At 48.4% G+C, this 6,431-nt stretch overlaps 1 long non-coding RNA gene across 1 annotated transcript; it reads left to right on the top strand.

The window, feature by feature from the left end:
- Positions 1–2,867: 2,867 nt before the first annotated feature.
- Positions 2,868–6,163, top strand: LOC136305414 (uncharacterized). Its single transcript, XR_010725331.1, has 9 exons — positions 2,868–3,967; positions 4,046–4,087; positions 4,188–4,232; positions 4,327–4,368; positions 4,464–4,512; positions 4,603–4,644; positions 4,735–4,869; positions 4,977–5,056; positions 5,134–6,163. It is a non-coding gene; the product is annotated as an uncharacterized lncRNA (long non-coding RNA).
- The last annotated feature ends 268 nt before the right edge of the window (positions 6,164–6,431 follow it).

The following is a 6,431-nucleotide window of genomic DNA, read 5'->3' as shown; positions in this document are numbered from 1 at the left end:
GGAAAGTTAAGTCACCCCCTTAGGGTCCTGATGTCTGTTTTTATAGTCCACTGGTAGTATGTACCCTCCCTGAATCCTAGTTTTGGTTTATTGGGTTTGGGTGAAATATTCTTCTATCGGTAATTTTTGCAGGGAGACTTCTCCTCTGACCCTAAAAATCCTGCCTGCCCTAGATTGAAAAAAGTAACTCCCCTAATTTTAAAGCAGTTACATGTCGTTTTTATAAGATGTCCGTCAATCTGCTTGCAACATTGCTACAACCCTCATCTCTCTCCATCTAGATTCAGAAACATTACTCTGCCTGGATTTCATATAGGTGTTCACCAGGTTTCAAAGTATTAAACATGTACGTTTCAAAGTCTCCATTGCAAAATACGGGATGGGTTCTGGAATACCAGAATCACCCAGTTTCAACATGCCAAAACCATTCTATTTCATAATGTTAGAATATTAAGTTATAACATCTCTAAGACAATTTCTAAATATCAAGTTGCAAAGTATCATTTCTTTGATGTCTTCTATGGATGGGATTCCTAATCCCCAAAACTGCCATACTGTCAAAATGGGATCTGTGTGAAATATTTTGCCCTCTGAAAAGTTTTTACCTAATGACCATTCATCTATTTTCATCATACAGCTAGATGTAGTAAAAAACAAGCAAATACTTTTAGTAGTTTTCTGCCTAGATGGATCTGAGAACTGGCATTTCCCAAACTAAGGATGGAGCAGATCTCTTCCCTGGATCATCCTGGAAAATTTGTTTAGTAGGCAAAGGGAATTTTTATAAATTACATTAATATGTTACTGTAATTTAGGGTGGACCAGCCACCGGCAGCAGGACTCCGGTTTGCTCCGGGCCGGTCAGGATTAGACATAAGTCACCTGGCAACCCCCCTGGCTCCTTAAGGGACACGTAGAAGACCTCAACAGAAACACAATTCAGTAAGGATTCCTAAGTAAATATTTCTGGTAATTGCTTACAGTCTGGGAAAAATTTCCTAAATAATTACAAACTTAGGACATAGGGAATTCTGGGGATAGAACTTCCATCTCGGCCACCGGCCACAAGAAGAACAGTTCTCTTCCACAGAACGGAAGCCTAGCACCCCAGCGTTTCACAGGCAGACGAAGGGTCACGCAGGGGAACGAACAATCTGCGGGACCTTTCTCGACCTCATCCCACAATGCCCCCTGTCTCCAGAGGGTTTCCTGGGCACACCCCTGTGGGGAGGTGCTAGTTCAGAGGGGCCTAGCTGTCTCTGCTTTTTAAGGGCTTGAATTTTAGGGAACACTCCCCTTTTTTCTCCTCCCTGGAGAGATTTAAACTGAAGGAAACTCCTCTTTTCCAAAAATTTTAGGAGATTAAGTTAAGGGGCACAAGCCATTTATTTTCCATGTCACAGTTTAAGCAGAGGTAACTGCCCATATGCTAATTTTAAATTGAAGGAACCCGTGCCTTTTTCAGCATTTTAAGGATTTAAAATTGGACTTCTGTTGCACTCGAACGGGTACCCCGGTAACACCTATCTCAGACGGGAGCAATCCAGGCGTATATATAAGCTTAACACCACCTGGGAGTTTATTCTTTTTCTCCTTTGTAATTAATACATTGATATCCTTACTTAGAGGTGCTAATGAGCCTTACACCATTCATAATCTTACTGTTCTTTGTCATCCTACTTAGTCACTTGTGGAATACTAATTGCAGTCACCCAGGAATAATTACCCCCGTCAACAGCAAATTACCCAAATTACTATCTTGCTATGTTACTAAAACACTAAGTTTTATTTTTGCCCTCTAGCCTGAAGTCATTACAGCCAAAACAGAAAAATAGCATTATTACCCCAAGGAGTTTTTTTCTCTATCGAGCCCTGTACTTACCTTGCATTTGAGTCAGAGGAGCCAAACAGCTGCAGCTCCTTCGAGAGCTTTTATACCCCGTGGGAGTTGCCTCCTCCCTTTTCCCGGGCATTCTGGGAACGAGGGGCGGGCCCAATCAGGGGTATATTAACCCCAGCTTTTGCCAAGGGGCTTCATTCCCTCCTGGGAATCAGCTAGGGTAAGAGCTCTCCTCTCATTTCAGCGAAGAGGCTCTATTAGCTTATTTTTGTTAGGTGTTTTTGGGCACCTACAAATAACAGGAGCTTTGAGGACACTACAAAGAAGATGCTATCAAATACAGGGAGTATTTAAGTTCAGGGGTTTTGTTTGCACATTCGGGGGAGGAAAGGCGCTTTTGTAATTTCTGGGTTTGTTCTCATTTTCTTTTAGGAGGAGCACTACTCCTGAAGTTATAGGTCACATCCAGCACGATCTTCCAGATTCTTTCAGAAGATTTGTCACCTCAAAAGGGCTACTGTACACGTCAGAGGCAACGACCGAGATCCAGGCTTCCGATCGGTAAGGCGAGGACCACGTTCAGGGTACCCGGTTGAGAGTTAGCAGGTTTTGAAGGCAGCAAAATGAGGAACGACCTGCATTTGAGGGCCTCCCCCAAGGCTTTTTTGCAAGTAATAGCAGCTGCATTTATGCGTCTTATAGCACAGAAGAGCACCTAAGATACGTAAATGTGAGCACCTAAGTTTTGCTCACAGACCTGCCCTACAGTTTTGCCCCCTGCTAACTCAGGTACCGGACATTGTAACAGCCCTAGGCTTAGATGCGGGACGAAGCCACAGACTCGAGGACCCGGGCACGCTTAGGCGAGGGCGAGCGGCCGCCCCCTCGGGATTCGGCGCACGTGCCGCTAAATTCGTGCATCGATTTTAATTTTTCTTTTTCTTAGCTAAGAGGCTAATCGGCGATCGGAGGGCCTTCTGAGACAGACTTATTTCCAGTCCAACGTGGATTCACCTTACCAGTCATCTCAAAGATAAGTCAGGGGCCACGGCCTCGAGATAGGACGACAGGGGTGTCAGAAATTTATGGGTCCGGTTTAACAGCTACCAGAGGGGACAGGGGTGTCCCTTAAGGGGCCACTTAGGACAGCCGAAGGGAACGGCTATACTTCAATAGTAACTACGGGGCACGCAAGGCAGAACGGTCCCCGTCCGCATCGTGCGGTCCGGCGCGCAGCGTCGTCCAGCCCCACTCAGCGATCCTGTTAGCTGTCAAGGGGAAGCATTAATTTTGATCCCAATGCTGTGGTGCAGGGCAGTCCAGTCCCGGTGCATGTCCTGTCAGTTGTCTGTTGTGCACTCTGTGTCTTTTGAGTGTCTTGTATTTCATGTCATTTTCTGTGGCTTTTCAAGGGGCCATCAAAATCCCGGCATCATTTTTAGCATCTCCGGTCCCTCAGTTCCTCGGCCAGGCGCCGATACCATCAAACCATCGACTCGGGAGCTCAGGCCAGCATGGGAATCGCATTTATTTTCAGAAGCATCCAGTTTACTGTCTTTTCAGGTCTTGTTCTGAGCTGTACTGACAGCCAAGCACCACCACGATCCATTCCGGTGGATTAGGACTTGTAAGGATGCAAAGCTAGGGAGAGGATTCTGACCGGAGCATTCTCGAGCGTCCATCTTTGCAGTTCTTGGGATAAGTCATCCCCTTAGCGTCTTTTTTCCTGCAGGTTTCTCTGAGCCCGGTCAGCTCTCCATCCGTCTTACCTCGATCATCTCCTCCCGAGTTCTCTCGGTCCTCAGGGTCATTCCTCTCTTCGAGATTTTTTCTTTCCCTGTCGTGTCTCCTCGTTTGTTGCGTCTTGTGTCACGGGTGTGGGTGTGTATTTGGCCCAGCGCTGCTCTGCCCTGCCCTGTAGCACAGCTGGGTGTAGGGGTAATAGGACAAATTTGAAGTGCAGGGTCTATTGGCTTCTAGGTTCTATCTGTAGATTGACACAAGATGTGTGGAGCTGTCAAGTTATCCTGCAGCCCTTTGACTTTTGTCCTCACTTTCTTTCAGATGCAGACTGATTAAACCTGTGGCAGAGCAGCCCCTATCGGTGGAGTCGGTTCTCCCGAGAAGGTCAGTCTGAGTCGGTCTTTGCAGGGGAGGTGTAAATGGTGCCTCTGTTACAGCCCTGACCTTTGTCTTTGTTTTTAGGAGCTAATGCAGGATATTGGCAGTCCAGAAGAAGCGGGCAAGGTGAGCATGGACCGGTGAACAGAAGCAGTTGTTATTTCTCCGGTGTCAATTTCTTGTGCAACTGTAACCATTCACTGTTGGGTTTTTTTTTTTTTTTCAGGTGGTCTGGTTTTGAGATGTCCTGTTTGTGGATTCCAGCGGCCAGGTAGGTGTCAGCTTACGTCAGTTGCAGTTTGTCTTTGCAGGGGCAGTGTAATTGGTGCCCTTGTTACTGCCTGTTTCTTTGTCTCTATTTTTAGGAGGTAAAGCAGGATGTTGGCGGTGAAGGTGAAGCGTGCAAGGTGAGCATTGATCTGCGGACAGAACCGGTTGCTGTTGCTCAGGTCTCAGTTTCTGGTGAAAATCTAATATCTGCTGTTTGTTTTCTTATTTTTAGGTGGCCCGCTTGTGAAATGTCCCGGTCGTGGGTACCAGCAGCCAAGAGGGTGTGTGCTTAAGTCAGTCCCAGTTTGCCTTTGCCGGGGCAGTGTAAATGATGACTGTGTTACAGCGTTGTTTTTTGTCTTTTTTTTTAGGAGGTAAAGAGGGATATTGGCAGTCCAGGTGAAGCGGCCCAGGTGAGCATTGTCCGGTGGATGGAAGCAGCTGTTATCACTCAGGTCTCAATATCTGGTGCAACTCTAAGGTTGTATTTTTGTCTGTTTTAGGCAGTCTGCTGTCATTATGCTGAAGTCCCTTCTCCAATGAGGTGATGGACCGGGTCCCTCTCTTTGGAGCCCTTCAGAAGCATTACAGGACTGTGTGATCAAGCCTCGATTTCTCCGTTTGAAGCTGCTTTCCAGGTAGTCTTTGATAACGGCCGAGGAGTCGGGGAGGCAGGGAGGAGAGGAGGAGCGAGCGTCCTCTCAAGTATCAGCAATGTCAAATCCCTTGTCTGCTCTTAATCCAGACCTACCCCCTGACGATGCCATCACCCTCCAAGCACGGCTGAGGCAGCGGGCCCGAGCACCCGGGCGTTCTCAAGAGGCGGTGGGTAGCAGAATTGTTCGGTTTTGGGCGATGCGGTGCTAAGACCACACAGTGATGTTTGCTTTTCTTTATTGCAGCTGACTAAGAGAGAGCAACCTGGTGTTAGCAGGAATTTCCCTGAGGGAGAGGCGGCCTTCCTTTTCACCTGCCAGGATTCTGCATCTCCAGATGTCTGAGAGATAAGTGGAGGGCTCCGAGCCACGGAGGGGATGAAAGCGGGGGGCCGGGTCGGCTTTCCACCGGGCGGGGGTTTGGAGACGGGGCCATCCAAGAAGCGGCCCCTTAGGCTTCCTACAGGGAAAGTCTCCCTTTTGATCTCTCCACTGAGGTGTGCAGGGCAGAGCAGTCCCGGTGCTTGTCGTGTCCCTCGTTTGTTGCGCACTCTTTGTTTCATGTCTTTTGCCTTAGCCCTTCAAGGGGCCTACCAAAAACCCTGGCATCCCTCTTAGCCTCTCTGGACTCTCAGTTCCTCGGCCAGGTGCCAATGCCCTCGGACCATCGACTCGGGAGCTCGGGCAGGCATGGGCATCGTATCTCTCTTCAGAAGCATCCAGTCCAATGTCTTTCCAGGTCTTGTTCTGAGCTGTACTGACAGCCGAGCACCACCAGCATCCATTCCGGTGGATTAGGACTTGTAAGAATGCATAGCTAGGTAGCAGAGTGTGACCGGAGCATTCTCGAGTGTTCATCTTTGCGGTTCTTGGGATAAGTCATCCCCTTAGCATCTTTTTTCCTGCAGGTTTCTCTGAGCCCGGTCAGCTCTCCTTTCAGCTTACCTCGGTCATCTGCTCCCGAGTTCTCTCGGTCCTCAGGGTCATTCCTCTCATCGAGAGTTTTCTTTCCCTGTCGCGTCCCTTTGTTTGTTGCGTCTTGTGTCACGGGTGTGGGTGTGTATTTGGCCCGGAGCTGCTCTGCCCTGCAGCACAGCTGGGTGTAGGGGTAATAGGACAAATTTGAAATGCAGGGTGCATTGGCTTCTAGGTGGGATCTGTAGATTGACCCAAGATGTGTGGAGCTGTCAAGTTATCCTGCAGCCCTTTGACTCTTGTCCTAACTTTCTTTCAGATGCAGATGGAATAACCCTGTGGCAGAGCAGCCCCTGTGGGATTCATCGGTTCCCCCGAGAAGGTCAGTCCCTGTCGGTCTTTGCAGGGGAGGTGTAAATGGTGGCTCTGATACAGCCCTGACCTTTGTCTTTGTTTTTAGGAGCTTATGCAGGATATTGGCAGTCCAGGTGAAGTGCGCCAGGTGAGCATCGACCGGTGGACAGAAGCAGTTGTTATTGCTCCCGTCTGAATTTCTGGCTCAAGTCTAACCATCCACTGTTGATTTTTGTTTTATTTCAGGTGGTCTGCTTGTGAGGTTGTCGTGGCTC

This window comes from Chamaea fasciata, unplaced genomic scaffold (assembly GCF_029207755.1).
Source record: "Chamaea fasciata isolate MVZ Bird 193981 ecotype frontalis unplaced genomic scaffold, bChaFas1.0.hap1 SCAF_399, whole genome shotgun sequence".
Classification (NCBI taxonomy): Eukaryota; Metazoa; Chordata; class Aves; order Passeriformes; family Sylviidae; genus Chamaea; species Chamaea fasciata.
This window is presented reverse-complemented; position numbering and strand designations above follow the sequence as displayed.